This window comes from Canis lupus, chromosome 26 (genome assembly GCF_003254725.2).
Source record: "Canis lupus dingo isolate Sandy chromosome 26, ASM325472v2, whole genome shotgun sequence".
Classification (NCBI taxonomy): Eukaryota; Metazoa; Chordata; class Mammalia; order Carnivora; family Canidae; genus Canis; species Canis lupus.
Window position 1 is genome coordinate 7,300,188 of NC_064268.1, and position 15,896 is coordinate 7,316,083.

The 15,896-nt window shown below is 41.8% G+C and overlaps 1 protein-coding gene across 25 annotated transcripts in view; it reads left to right on the plus strand.

Moving 5' to 3' along the window:
* CLIP1 (CAP-Gly domain containing linker protein 1) overlaps window positions 1–15,896 on the plus strand; it is a 123,943-nt gene that overhangs the window by 11,902 nt on the left and 96,145 nt on the right. For 2 of the 25 annotated variants that reach the window (XM_049101727.1, XM_049101724.1), the window contains exon 1: window positions 3,982–4,286. The exons of 17 other annotated variants lie outside the window; for them this stretch is intronic. The gene's annotated coding sequence lies outside the window, so the exon portion shown is untranslated. Of the gene's footprint in view, window positions 1–3,979; window positions 4,287–8,351; window positions 8,443–13,486; window positions 13,630–15,896 lie in introns of those variants that run through there. 6 more of the 25 variants (XM_049101733.1, XM_049101729.1, XM_049101740.1 and 3 more) reach the window with 6 other exon arrangements.

Sequence of the window (15,896 nt, forward strand, 5' to 3'; positions counted from 1 at the left end):
GGCTCCAGACCTCTCCTTGCTCTTCTCTCTAGTTTAACTCACTTGTTGTTGCACTGATTTCAAGCAGTGGATCTGTGACCTGTGCCCTATACTGTGTTTGGTGATGTCTCACACATTTTCCCTGTGCTCAAGGGGCTAGCTTCTGGGAGGCCAGAACAAATGATGGCCTTGAGGCCGCTTCATGTCACTCATACCGACTGATCCTCCTGTGCTTGCCAGATACTCCACTCTAGAGGAGAAGCCCTCATCCCCCAGCCAGTGTTGTGTCTTCATTCAGAAGACCAGCAAGTTTCTCAAAAGTTAAAATGTAGGACAATGCTTTTTCTTCCCTGGGTCTTATTTTATAGCCACTAGATCGTTTCTTTTTTTTTCTTTTTTTTTTTTTTTTCACTAGATCGTTTCTAAGTCAAAGACCACTTACTAAAATAAAGTGTGTGTGTGGGAATATCAGATTAGTAAGAAACAACTGATGTGTTAACCTTTAGAGTCTCTGACTCTCCTACAGCTTTTCTCTCCAGTCTCGAGCCTGCCTTTCCACATACTCTTATGCCATTCCTCTCCTCTGCCTTGGTTTCTTACAATTGGAAAGCCAGCAAAAGCTAAGCACGATGCTGCTCTCCTCTAGAGTGGAGTATCTGGCAATAATGCTCTCAGCCCCTCTTTGTACTTGAAATGCTGCTCCTGCTACATTGGCCTTCAATCTGCCGGTCACTAACTCTCTGTTTCTTCTTGTGTATCTTGAGACACACTTATTAAATTTAATCTGTAACTCAATCTGTGTACTTTGCTTTGAGTATTGTGTGGGTGTATTTTCAAACTCTTAGTGTTGAGCTATCGGTTTTACTGGCCAGTGCGTTGTGCTACCAGCAGGTTATCTTTATACATTATGCATCCCTTGTCAAATATTTATTTATTTTTTTTAAAGATTTATTTATTCATGAGAATACACAGGAGAGAGAGAGAGAGGCAGAGACACAGGCAGAGGGAGAAGCAGGCTCCATTCAGGGAGCCCGACGTGGGACTCGATCCCACGTCTCCAGGATCACACCCTGGGCTGCAGGCGGCGCTAAACCGCTGAGCCACCGGGGCTGCCCCAAATATTTATTTTTTTTGAGAGAGAGAAAGCATACATGCATGCACAACTCAAGCAGGGGGGGAGGGGCAGAGGAAGAGAGATAATCTTTTTTTTTTTTTAAGATTTTATTTATTTATGAGAGACACACAGAGAGAGAGAGAGAGAGAGAGGCAGAGACACAGGCAGAGGGAGAAGCAGGCTCCATACAGGGAGCCTGATGTGGGGCTCGATCCCAGGACCCCAGGATCACACGCTGAGCCAAAGGCAGACGCTCAACCACTGAGCCACCCAGGTGTTCCTGAAAGGGAAAATCTTTTGCAGGCTCCAGACTCAGTGTGGAGCTCGAGGCTGGGTTCATCTCAAGACCCTGAGATCATGACCCAAGCCAAAATCAAGAGTTGGATGCCCAACCTGCTGAGCAACCCAGGTGTCCCTCAAATTGATATTTTAAAGATCCCCTTACAGTAAATACTTTGCCCTCCTTTTTATCTATTTTTTTTTAAAGATTTTATTTACTTATTCATAAGAGACACAGAGAGAGGTGCAGAAACATAGGCAGAGGAAGAAGCAGGCTCCCTGTGGGGAGTCTGATGCAGAACTCCATCCCAGGACCCTGGGACCATGACTTGAGCCAATGGTAGACACTCAGTCACTGAGCTGCCCAGGCGCCCCCCCCTTTTTATCTTAGTGATTAAATTATCCACAGTTTCATATTCAAGATTTTACATTTTTCCTTTTCCTCATATGTGTGTTGTAATGAAATTGGAAAGGGGTGCCTTGGTGGCTCAGTGATTGAGCATCTGCCTTTGGCTCAGGTCATGATCCCAGGGTCCTGAGATCGAGTCCCACACTGGGCTTCTTGCAGGGGGCCTACTTCTCCTTCTGCCTATGCCTATCTGTGTTTCTCATGAATAAATAAATAAAAATGTTAAAAAGAAATTGGAAAAGATGAATGTTGTATATCTAGGGGGATTTGGGGCAACTGGCAACTCTGTTACTGATGCCAAGAAGAAGGCCACTTCATTTACATTCTACCTTAAACATATATTCTAGACCTGTACTGTCCTGTACAATAGTCACAAGCCACATAAGGCTGTTGAGCACTTGAAAAGTGTTAAGTCCTGGTTGAGATGTGCTATTAATATAAAATACACAATGGGCAGCAGCCTTGGTGGCTCAGCGGTTTAGCATCGCCTTCAGCCCAGGGCGTGATCCTGGAGACCCAGGATCAAGTCCCATATCAGGCTCCCTGCATGGAGCCTGCTTCTTCCTCTGCCTGTGTCTCTAACTCTCTCTCTCTCTCTCTCTCTCTATCTGTCTCTCATGAATAAATAAATAAAATCTTAAAAAAAATACACAATGGGTTTCAAAGACCTAGTAGGGAAAAAATAATGTGATACAGCCTATTAATAATTTTAATATTGATTATGTTTTGAAGTACTATTTTGGATATATTCAGTTAAATAAAATGTTATTTTACCTGTTTTAATTTTCTAAATGTTACTAGAAAATTTAAAAGTATATATTTGTCTTATATTTTCTATCAGACAGTGCTGTTCTGTAAAGTATGGTGGTGTCGGGATCCCTGGGTGGCGCAGCAGTTTAGCGCCTGCCTTTGGCCCAGGGCGCGGTCCTGGAGACCAGGGATCGAATCCCACGTCGGGCTCCCAGTGCATGGAGCCTGCTTCTCCCTCTGCCTGTGTCTCTGCCCCTCTCTCTCTCTCTGTGTGACTATCATAAATAAATAAAATAAAAAAAAATTAAAAAAAAGTATGGTGGTGTCAACAAAGATAATGATCTAACTTGAGACTTACAGCTCTTACATACCACTCACTGGCGGTAGCTATTGAACAGTTTGCTCATAGCATCATTGGCCTAGTTTTAAAAAGAAGCCCCTGAGGGCACCTAGGTGGCTCAGTTGGTTATAAACATCTGCCTTCAGCTCAGCTCATGATCCCAGGGTGCTGGGATTGAGCCCTGGATTGGGCTCCTTGCTCAGCAGAAAACCTGCTTCTCCCTCTCTTCTGCCTGCCGCTACCCCTGCTTGTGCTTGCGTTCTCGCTCTCTCATGTTCTCTGTCAAATAAATAAAATCTTAAAAAAAAAAAAAAAGCCCCTGTTATTGGGAAAATCTATTGCTGTCATCTTTGTCAATGTTTTAGAGATAGAGTTAGTTGATGCTTTAGTTTGAAAATTGTAGTATTGCATCATTTTACAGGTTCTTGTTTTGATGTTGAGTCAGTTTAGAACTTCTTTGAACTCTTACTGTGTACCAAATACTTTTTTAGCTTCTTTGGATGCAAAGACAAATCTTACCCCTGACCATGAGGACCTTAGTCATCGCGTGCTATGCAAACAAGACAGGCGTGTGATTCATCGTTCAGTAATAGGAGACTGCATGGTGGTTAGTGCAGTGTGGAGAAGGAAGAGATAGGGCAGAAACAGAAACAGTCACCAGGAAGGACCCCGTGAGGAGGGGATGCCTCTGCTTCTATTCTTTTAGAGAACATCCCGGAAACCCACATGCAGGGGAAAGTGTGGTGTGAAGCAGTACGGGCCTTGGTGTATAAACAGCCCATTTTCAGGAGGCAAGATGTGGCCGTGCACTCCCATCCCAGGAGTGTAAGCTCAGCTTAGCCAGGCAGGCCCGTCAGCTTATTGATTGGGTTTTGGTTGTCTCAAGCGAAGTTGAAATACTTGACCTTCCTTGTAAAGTTGAAGAAAATATGTAAATGCTCTTCCGTTTTGTCTTTTCCAATCTTTTCTGTACGTAGATATGAATATAAAGAAGCTGAAAGAGGGAAAAAATCGAATAACCTGCCCTTCTTTAGTAGAAACATGAGTCAGTTTTGGAAAGCTACCAGAGTGTTGTGTAAGTGTTTTCAGTGGCTGGAGCAGACCAGCTCAGGTTACACTGCATCTCCCATGTTGGGGGTGGGGGACAGCAAGTGACATAGCATGCAACAGACACTTACATAACCATGACTCCAGAGTACAGGACTAAGCTGTGAATGGACCTCCCAAATTCTGGAATATGACATTAGAACACAGCCTTTGAATTTTTCTCTCAAGCTTGACTTGAAGATGAGCCTCAGAAACATCTCTCTCAAACTAGACTATTACTTTTGGAACTTCTGTTATTAAGTTCATGAACTTTGATCATTTTAGAATTACAAGGGAGCTCAGAAGTCTCAGAGCACGGCTGTTTGTAGGTAAGTCGTGTAACGTGTTTGGTGCCAGATTTCCTCTCGGTGCCCAGCAGGGCAGAGTTGAAACTTAGGTCTCCAGGTGCCACTCTGCCATCAATAGAATGCAGCTGGCTTCCAGAGGCTCAGTGCCAAACTCCCTCTCCTGGCAGGTTAACTGCACTGCAGAGTCTTCAACTCTCCTTTGCTTTCCAACAGAATTTCCAGAGTTAGTAAGTAAAGGAGGATTCTTGTTTTGCTCATGGGGCGAAATGGACCAGGAGAGGACCAGGTGAAGTGTGAGGATGTGATTTGCCAGGGAGGATTCAGTGCTCTACCGGAGAGTGCCAGGAGATGCTGAGCTTGTAAGAAGCTGATCTTATCAGACGAGTCGTCTCTCCTCACACATGGCAGAGTTCTCTTACTTTGGCAAAGTTAGAACTACAGTGGCTTACCTTTCATTTTGGATCCTTGCCCTTTAACTTAAGAGAGTTTGGATTTGAAATCCAAAAACAGTCAAACCACAAAAGGATGGAGTTGGAAATAGATCTTACTTAAGTCAGTAATCTCCAGTTATAACTGAGGATACCAAGGTTTGGGAAGGGGTTAAATGCTAGTTCAGGGTCATCCAGCTGGGATAGAATCCAGGTGTTCATTTCCTAGTTTAGCCTTTTGTGCCTTTCTTTATATTTTTGTAAGCCATAACTTTTTTTTTTTTTAACACTGAATAAATACAAAACCAAAATGAGTAAACAAAACCTTAAAATCAGAGAGGAGTTATGAAGAACATTATTCCTTTTGTTTGACATGATTTATACCATGATTATTTTTGGGAACTGCTTGTTTTGAGGAATCTCTTCTGTAAATTTCTTAAGCTTTTTTTAGGTTAGGGAGAAGGCAGGGTTTAGATTTTACTGAAATACTTCATATAATACAAACTACATGATGGAGAATTTCAAACATGCACAGATGTAGAGAAAATACTTCCATCACCTAACTGAACCATTGTCAATTCATCAGTCTTAGTTCATGTAAATTTTAGTGCGCTGTAGTTAGACTTATGTTTTTTACACCAATTTTGCCCTTGCCAGCAAAATGTTTTTTTTGCCTTTTTAAAGATTTTATTTATTTATATTTAAAGATTTTATTCATTTATTAATGAGAGACACACACGGGGGGGTGGGCAGGGCAGAGACACAGGCAGAGGGAGAAGCAGGCTCCACGCAAGGAGCCCAACGTGGGACTCGATCCTGGGACTCCAGGATCATGCCCTGGGTCGAAGGCAGGTGCCAAACTGCTGAGCCACTCAGGGATCCCAGATTTTATTTATTTATTTTATTTTTAAAAGATTTATTTATTAGAGAGAAAGCAGGAGCAGAGTGAAGAAGTAGAGGGGGAAGCGGATTCCTGGCTGAGCAGGGAGCCCCATATGGGGCTGGATCCCAGGACTCAGGGATCATGACCTGGTTGGAGGCAGATACTTAACTGACTGAGCCACCTAGGCGCCCCAAAGACTTATTTATTTATTTTATTTTATTTTATTTTTTTTTAAAGATTTTATTTATTTATTCATGATAGTCACAGAGAGAGAGAGAGGCAGAGACACAGGCAGAGGGAGAAGCAGGCTCCATGCAGGGAGCCTGACGTGGGATTCGATCCCGGGTCTCCAGGATCGCGCCCTGGGCCAAAGGCAGGCTCCAAACCGCTGCGCCACCCAGGGATCCCCCTATTTATTTATTTTAGATAGAGTGTATGCTTGTAGGGGGTAGGGGCAGAGGGAGAGAGAAACCTAAGCTGACTCCAGCCCCATGCCCCACTCCCACTCAATCTCCCCATGCGGAGATCACAACCTTGAGATCACCACCTGAGCAGAAACCAAGAGCTGGACACTCAACGGACTGCGCCACCCAGAAAAAAAAAAAAAAAAAAAAATATATATATATATATATTCATGTAATTATGCTTTTGATGGTATGACATATTTCTGTCTCAAGTGCTTATCCTGAAAATGTTGTCAGTTGACTTAGTAGAGGTGATTGTAAAGCTCTAGTCATAGTTTTCTTTCTTTCTTTCTTTCTTTCTTTCTTTCTTTCTTTCTTTCTTTCTTCTTTCTTTCTTTCTTTCTTTCTTTTTAGATTTTATTTATTTATTAGAGACACAGAGAGAGAGAGAGGCAGAGACACAGGCAGAGGGAGAAGCAGGCTCCATGCAGGGAGCTCGATGTGGGACTCGATCCCGGGTCTCCAGGATCAGGCCCCGGGCTGAAGGCGACGCTATACCGCTGGGCCACCGGGGCTGCCCCATAGTTTTCTTTCTTTTTTTTAATTTATTTTTATTTTTATTTGTTTATAATAGTCACAGAGAGAGAGAGAGAGAGGCAGAGACATAGGCAGAGGGAGAAGCAGGCTCCATGCACCGGGAGCCCGACGTGGGATTCGATCCCGGGTCTCCAGGATCACGCCCTGGGCCAAAGGCAGGAGCTAAACTGCTGCGCCACCCAGGGATCCCCATAGTTTTCTTTTTTAACATTCTTTAAGAAAGAGACTCCACCCCCATTATGGGGCTCCAACTCACAACCCAGAGATCAAGAGTTGTGTGCTCTACTGAGGTTTTTATCTCTGTCCCATATTAGCTAAGAAGAGCTAGCTGCCCTAAGAGACCCTACTGATTTTGCTGACTTAAACAGGTAGAAGTTTATTTTCAGTTATGGAAAAGTTCAGGGTGGGTTTGTTACTGTTGAGGGACCAGGGAGGAGTGATTCGGGAACCTAGGCAAAAGCTATGCTTTTTTGGCTGCCCAGTTGGTCTCCATTAAGCTAATGGAAGGGCGGGCATGGGGGCCACGCAGAGAAGGTCTTAAGGGCTAGGCCTGGGCGTGGTGCACAGCCTACACCCCTCAGATGCCGTTGGCTGGAACCCAGTCACGTGACCGTACTGAGCAGCCAGGGGAGCTGGAAAATGTCTGGGATTCCGGGAAGACTAAATCCAGTTGGTAAGCACCTAGACAGTGCATGCGTGTGCACTTCTCATGCTGGACATGTTTGCTGCGTTTATGTTCCTGTGTGGAAAACAGCACAGTAGAGTGTTTTCTTTGTGGTTGAAGCCATTTTACTGTGTCTTAAAAATCAGTTTTTTTTTTTTTTTTGCTCAAGAAATTACATTGTTCCTTAAATAAAATTTGAGAAACCCAAGGAAACACAGATAAGATCTGAAAACTACCACTAATCCCATATTACCTGGAGATAATTATTAATCCTTTGTTACATTTCCTTCCAATTCAAGACTTTATAACTGCTTAGAAATAATAATAAATTTTTACTAGTTCTTGTTCTATGCTGGCTTGTGAACTCCAAAACTCCTGAGTGAGGAAGCTACAGCAGTTACCAATAGTCTGGCAATTTTGCCCTTTCTTAACAAAAATACACTACTGCAGAGTCGTGGTGAGGCTTTATGCTTTTTGCATTTTCGAAATTAACTCTAGGTTACACATCTTAATCTTCATTCTTCTTAGTAAATAGAGTAAATATTGGGGCTGAAGTTAGATTGGCAAGGCAGAGATAACATTTTAGGTTTTTGGTTTGCTTCCTACTCAGCTTTTAAAATTCTTAAATACTGTTTAATTTCCCAGGAGAGAATACTAAGAAAAAGTGTTTGAAACTGAGCCAGATTTAAAACTTGACAGCTCGAAATACATTAAAAGAAGTTTCTGGTGGTGAGGTGAGGACTTAGGTGGATGTACTTTTCTCTGCTTACCTGCATCGCTTTTTCCAGTCACAGCAGTGGAGGAAGATGCTTGTCTTAGATGAGAGAACCCTTTGAGAGAAAATGTGTTTCTTGAGTCATCAGCTCCAGATTCAGGAATACAGAAACTTCTGAGTTTTGTGTGTGTGTTTTTTGTTTTTTAAGTAGGTTCCACACCCAGCGTGCAACCCAGTGTGGTGCTTGAACTCATGACTCTGAGATCAAGATCTGAACTTAGATCGGGTCAGATGCTTAACTGAATGAGCCACCCAGGCACTCCTGGTTTTTCTTTAAAGTGGTGAGGTTGGCGAGGCAGACCCACCTCAGAATTCTTCTTTGTGATGTCATCATCATGACCTCGTAGGCAGGGTTGCTCAAAATGTTTGTGTAGCTCTTGGCAAGATATGAGCTGAGGCCTGGTCCAATAATACAGACACCATGAGGTACCAGTTTGTTTCATATTGGTAGATTGTACAGGTAGAACTTTCCTGCAACTTCTGTAAATTAAAAAGATACACTAATGTTAGGCTCTCTATATTTTACAGAAGATTGTATAATGGTAAGAAAATTATTGTTTTAAAATATCCTCTGGCAGGAAATTTCATTTTTTCTTTTTTTTAATTTATTTATAAATGATAGACATAGAGAGAGAGAGAGAGAGGCACAGACACAGGAGGAGGGAGAAGCAGGCTCCATGCCGGGAGTCCAACGTGGGACTCGATCCCGGGACTCCAGGATCGCGCCCTGGGCCAAAGGCAGGGGCTAAACCACTGAGCCACCAAGGGATCCCCTGGCAGGAAATTTCAAAACAGAAAACTAAGTAGTAGAGCAGAAGTATTTTACTGTGTGAATGGCTATGTGGTTAGTAGCTCTATTTGCTATGTAATTGGCTATCAATTTTCCTGTTCCCTGCAAATCTAACATTTTTGTTCTTTGAAATTATATCTTTAGCATTAGAGCAAGTAACAATTTGAAATGATGAGACTTGGTTGTCAGCATTGGTATAAATTGTCTATGATCCAGAGGCCTAAATTCAGATGCATCAGAGCTGAGAAGTTGTTATCATTTTTTTTTTTTAATATATTGCTTTGCTCTTTATACCTGTTTTAGCCGGATTTGGAAGAAAAAGTGTTGGCTCATACAAAGGTCCAAAAATGTAGTCTCTGATGATTAATACATATAATTTCCTAAAGGATTGGCCTTTATTTTTTATTTTTATCTTCAAAGATTCTGTTTACCCATTTATAGGTGTGGGATGGTGGGAGAGGGACGAGCAGACTGTGCTGAGCACAGAGCTCAACACAGGACTCAATCCCAGAACCCTGAGATCATGACCCTAGCCGATACCTAGAGTCAGGCTCAACCGACTGAGCTACCAAGGCACCCCTGTTTTTATTTTTTTAAAGATTTATTTATGAGAGGGACACCTGGGTGGCTCAGTGGTTAAGCATCTGCTTTTGGCTCAGAGCATGATCCCAGGATCCTGGGATCGAGTCCCACATTGGGCTTCCTGTGAGGAGCCTGTTTCTCCCTCTATCTAGAGATAGAGCCTATGTCTCTGCCTCTATCTCTCATGAATAAATAAGGAAAATCTTAAAAAAAAAGATTTATTTATGAGAGAGAGAGAGACATCATGGTGAAGAAGGGCAGGGAGAGAGGGTCCGAAGCAGACTCCGTGCTGAGCATGGAGCCCAATGTGGGGTTTGACTCCACCACCCTGAGATCACAACCCAGGCCAAAACCAAGAGTTGGATGCTCAGCCACCCAGGTGCCCCAAGGATTGTCTTCCTTTATTTTTTTTTTTAATTTTTTAAAAATTTATTTATGATAGTCACAGAGAGAGAGAGAGAGAGGCAGAGACCCAGGCAGAGGGAGAAGCAGGCTCCATGCACTGGGAGCCCGATGTGGGACTCGATCCCGGGTCTCCAGGATGGCGCCCTGGGCCAAAGGCAGGCACCAAACCACTGAGCCACCCAGGGATCCCAATTGTCTTCCTTTTTTTTTTTTTTTTTTTTTTAAGATTTTATTTATTTGTTCATGAGAAACACACACACACACACACACAGAGAGAGAGAGAGAGGCAGAGACACAGGCAGAGGGAGAAGCAGGTTCCCTGCAGGGATCCTGACGTGGGACTCGATCCAGGGTCTCCAGGATCACACCCTGGGCTGACGGCAGCGCTAAACCGCTGAGCCATCCGGGCTGCCCCCAATTGTCTTCCTTTAAACAAAAACTTCAAAAACCCTGTGTTCTTATTTTTTTTATTTTTTATTTTTTTACCCTGTGTTCTTATATACTGGGTATAAGCACTTGATAAATTATCCCCTCCCATATTTTATGTAAGTAAATAGCGGTCTCTTCTAAATTTGATTCTGTGAGTTTAAGATGAGAGATTATTGAATGGCCAAATTTTTGTTTTGTTTTGTTACTGTTTTTTCTCATAAAGCATGTATTATTATTATTTAAATATTTATTTATTCATGAGCGACAGAGAGAGAGAGAGAGAGAGAGAGAGGGGCAGAGACACAGGCCAAGGGAGAAGCAGGCTCTATGCAGGGAGCCTGATGTGAGACTCGATCCCAGGTCTCCAGGATCACGCCCTGGGCTGAAAGCAGTGCCAAACCACCGAGCCACCCAGGCTGCCCACAAAGCATGTATGAGACTCAACATCCCATTTTTTTGAAGTAGACTTCTCTTTTTAAAATATTGTTCTATGTGTTTCTTTCTGTGATAGTCATATGTCCCTATTTTCTTAAACATGTAAAGCCTAGAGTTTTAAAACATTCACTTTCTTTGAGACTACAAGCCTTTTATGTGTCTACTAGGTCTGTTCTTTTTCAAATGTGTCTCTTTAACTGGCATGTTTTTCAGACATCTTAGAAATAGCCATCCTGTACACATAGGTTGTAGAAATTTGAAACTACAAATTTCAAATGAATTTTAACTATTTTAGATCAGTTTTCATTGTTATAAACATTTCTGTGTTGTTTTTTTTTTAAGATTTATTTATTTATGAGAGACACAGAGAGAGGCAGAGACAGAGGCAGAGGGAGAAGGAGGCTCCATGCAGGAAGCCCAATGCGGAACTCGATCCCAGGACTCCAGGATCATGCCCTGAGCTGAAGGCAGACACTCAACCGCTGAGCCACCCAGGCGTCCCACATTTCTGTGTTTTCAGCATAAATGCTTATGCAATGAGAATAGAACTGAATCTTTGATTTCTGAATTCCCATTCCCATTGCAAGATCTCTCATGAAACGGTTATCCAGATGGAGTTGGAATGGTAGCAGGTCATAGCAGAGGAGGAGAGATCCCAGAGGCATCTTAAAATGATAGTTGGTAGTTTTCTGGGTCAACTGAAGTAGCACTTGCTCACTGTGCTTTGCATAGTGTTAGATGGCTTTGACTTCATTTCCAACTTTGAGATTCCTTACTAGAGTCATGTTTTTATGTTTATTTTTCCTTCCTCCAAGGTCTTGGCATTTTTCGTAAAAGCAACTTTTTTCTTTATCTGAATTTTTTCAGTATTCTTTATGAAATATAGATTGCTTATTAAGAGGACTAACTGCAGTAAGCTTATCTTCTCTGTTTTGAGAAGGATGTAGTCTTTTTTTAAAAAAGATTTTTTTTATTTATGCATGAGAGACAGAGAGAGAGGCAGAGACACAGGCAGAAGGAGAAGCAGGCTCCACGCAGGGAGCCCGACGTGGGACTCCATCTGGGGTCTCCAGGATCAGGCCCTGGGTGCTAAACTGCTGAGTCACCTGGGCTGCCCCAAGAAGGGTATAGTCTTGAACTGTAACCCCAACCCCTGAAAATCTGTTTAAAACATGAGATTTATATATGTAATTTCCTGTTAAAATATTGTGCAGTGAGGGAAGTTCTATCTGAAAGGAAAGTGTGGTGCTTGATTTCGTAGAAATAATACATATTTGGGTGCTTACTGTGTACTGACATTATCCTAATCATGAAACATCCCCAGATGCTGGTCTTTTTGAGTATCTACTACACTCAACAAATGTGTACCAAATCTTGACTTCCCAGGGGGTAGAACACATTTTTTTGTTGGGTGGAGAAGAATAGTTGTACTTTCTGGAATCTTAACTTGGCGTAAAGCTGACATTCTCAAGAAATGTAAAGCATACTTTTTTTGGGAAATGGCAAAGAAGATAGGTCTTCTAAGATTATTTATTTCCCTGAAATAAATATCTTGCCCTTTAAAAATTTATTTAGGTCAGATTTCAGAGTTTAATCACAAACTAGGATATTAATCTGCTTCAAAATTTTTGCTTGAGGCCTGGCTTTTTTTTGTCTCTTAAACCAATAGGTTACATAGGAAAAAAACCAAAACAAAACACAGAACCAGAACCTCTGTTCCTCTAGTGTTGATGTTCAGCAACAAAGCTTCCTGTTAGGTGAAATGTATACCTTGTAATGAAAAGGAAGAGAATTGGAAGGGATTGTGCAGCTGAACCACCTATATATTCCGGAGTCCTTCTGTCTCGTATGGAGTTGGTGCTTAGAAGATCTCCCTCTCTGCATTTCCCATTTGAGAATGTACAAGCAAAATAGTAGCTATTTTTGACTATTCAGAAGTGAGTTCTAGAGATAAACATTCTACAAATGGTTCTTGGCTTGGGGCATCTGGGAGGCTCAGTTGGTTAAGCATCTGCCTTTGGCTCAGGTCATGATCTCGGGGCTGTGAGATTGAGCCCCGCATTGGGCTCTGCAGTAGGCATGGAGAAAATTGTCTCTCTCCCTTTCCTCCAACAACAACAAATGGTTCTTGGCTTGAAAAACTATTAGAACTATGGTGTCAGTCAGTGATGTAAATATAGAATTCTTGGGGTTAGTGTGTAGTCTATGTTGCAATATTATAGTTTGGAAATTGAGAATAAAAAATGTGACTGTTTCTTAAAAATAAATGAAAAAATATATCTGAACATAGGTTCTGTCATCTAGGGAAACGTTTATTTATTACAGTGATAGAACCATTAGTAATTCTTAGAACTTTGAGAATTATGTATGTGCCTTGGATAGGTTTTTGCTATGTTAGTGGTTGCACATTATATTTTAAGGTTGTCTTTTTTTTTTTTAATTCAAAAAAAAAATTTTTTTTTTTAATTCAAATTTTGGAAACAGGCAGTAGTGTTTAAGGGCCAAGTCTAATGAAAAGGTTTGAGAGATTGAGACGGCCACCACCACTTTGGGTCATCAATGAAGTACAACTTTATCTCTGAAGTTATTCTAAAAGAGGAGTAAAAAATATTTTGACTAAAGCAGTATAATTCAGAAAACCTTAAAATTTCCTTAGGAGATGGCATTTGGCAAGCAGATCCTCCCTGGATGGAGGAGGTTCTAGAATAGTGCTGTCCAGTAGAACTTTTTGTGGTGATAGAGATTGTTTTATATGTGGCACTGTGGTTATTGAGCACTTGAAATGGGGCTGATGTGACTGAGGAGCTGAATTTTTATTTCATTTTAAAGATTTATTCTTAGAGAACTCACACATGCATGTGTGTGCATGGAGTCTGGGGAGAAGGAGAAGGAGAAGATCTTAAGCAGATTCCAGCTGAGCTTCACTTGACCTGAAACCAAGAGTGAGATGCTTAACCAACTGAGCCACCCAGGTGCCTCTGAATTTTCATTTCATTTTAAAAGAATTTAAAGTTGAAGCAGCACATGTTGCTGGTGACTACTGTACTGGATAGTGCAGGTCTAGAATATTTAGCTTTCAGTATGACTCAGAGGCTGGTATGAGCAATTGATGATAAGATACTATAAAAATCTTAAAAATAAAATTTATTTTACCAGCAAAAATGATTTTATTTGGGGGGCTACCTGGCTGGCTCAGTGGTTGAGCATCTGCCTTCGGCTCAGGGCATGATTCCGGGGTCCTAGGATCAAGTCCTGCATCAGGCTCCCCGCAGGGAACCTGCTGCTTTCTGCCTCATGAATAAATAAAATCTTAAAAAAAAAAAAAAAAAAAAAAAGATTTGGGAATAGCAGATAACTGCAGTATGGAACAAACAAGCCATAGCAAAAACCACAGGCTAGTCCAACAAAGGAGAAGCACTTTATTTTATGGAGAAGGAAGTTGGGAAGGGTAGTATATTTATTTATTTATTTATTTATTTATTTATTTATTTATTTATTTATTTATATTTTTATTTTTTAATTTTTATTTTTTTAAAAATAAAAACACACACAGAGGCAGAGACGCAGGCAGAGGGAGAAGCAGGCTCCATACAGTGAGCCCGACATGGGACTTGATTTTGGGTCTCCAGGATCACACCCCAGGCTGCAGGCAGCGCTAAACCACTGTGCCACTGGGGCTGCCCCTAATTTTTTTTTTTAAGATTTTATTTATTCATGAGAGACACAGAGCGGCAGAGACATAGGCAGAGGGAGAAGCAGGCTCCCCGAGAGGAACCCGATGGTGGGACTCAGTCCTAGGACCTGGAGATCATGCCTTGAGCCAAAGGCAGACGCTCAACCACTGGGGGCGTCTAATTGATGATTCTTTCCTTTTGACACTTCTTTTGAGGTCTGTCCTTGACAATTCTTGACTGGTACAGCTTTCCTGACTCTGTGTTAGTGAGTTTCCCTTCATAAATGTTCATATTGTCAAGGCAGAGTAGGTCATGGGATATCTGGTCTCCCCTGCACCCCCCATGTGCAAAGTGGTAGAGAAGGCTGGAATTTGTCATTTGTGTTTGGTGGTATCTAATCTTTAATAGCCTCTCCAAATTTATCCTTGCTAAGGTGTTATCTGAAGGATTTGAGATGAGAATCTTCCTTTGTATTTCCATTTTGATTACTTACTTCAGATGCTCATGGTTCTTTCCTGAAACTTAAGACCTGCCCTGGCAGTCCCCATCTGTTACTTGGACCCACAGTTGGAGTTGGTGAAGACTTGGCATACTGCCAACCCTTGGTTTAAATTTTTGCTTGACAGTAGTAGCCAGGTTAAGATAACAGATGAACAACTGACATAAATTCCGGGCTTAACAGGAAACTCCAGAGATCTTTCATTTCCTACCACTAGACTCTTGAAGTAAAGGAGGCTTTTCACTTGAAGTGAAAGGCAAGTAAAAGCTGATCATAGGGGATCCCTGGGTGGCTCAGCGGTTTAGTGCCTGCCTTTGGCCCAGGGCGCGGTCCTGGGGTCCCGGGATCGAGTCCCACGTTGGGCTCCTGGCATGGAGTCTGCTTCTCCCTCCTCCTGTGTCTCTGCCTCTCTCTCTCTCTATCATAAATAAATAAATCTTTTAAAATAAAAAAATAAAAGCTGATCATAGTAAATTTCTTAGATTGAACTCTAAGGCATTTGTCTCCCTTGATTTCTTGCAAGAATCTTCTGATGTTAGTCAAATCAGGCTCCTCACTGTCTTATTCACATGCTTTATGCCTTTCCTCCTCCTTCATCTCCTTCTCCAGAGTCTTACTTTGTGAAAATCCTGACTGCCAACACCTGTACAACACTATTACTTTCCTTTGAGCCCTCGCCGAAATCCTGTCTCACCATGGAGCCTTTTCATTCTGCTTTAATCCATTTTACCTTCCCATCTTCTAAAAACATACTTTTAGGAACATCATACGGCTTGGTATTTCTTGTACATTATATTGTATTCTTAGTTATTTTTTATATATATGTGAGTCTTTTCTTCCTAGCTACATTATAAATTTCTTGAGCTTACGTCTAGATCATGTATTTTTCAGTGACCTGTAGCAAGCACCAGGTATAACTTTAAGTAATCTCCACACCCAGTGTGGGGCTTGAACTCATGACCCTGAGATCAAGAGTCATGTGCTCTTCCAACTGAGCCAGTTGGGTGCCCCCAAGTATGATTATTTATTTATTTATTCATTCATTCATTCAAGTATGACTTTTTAA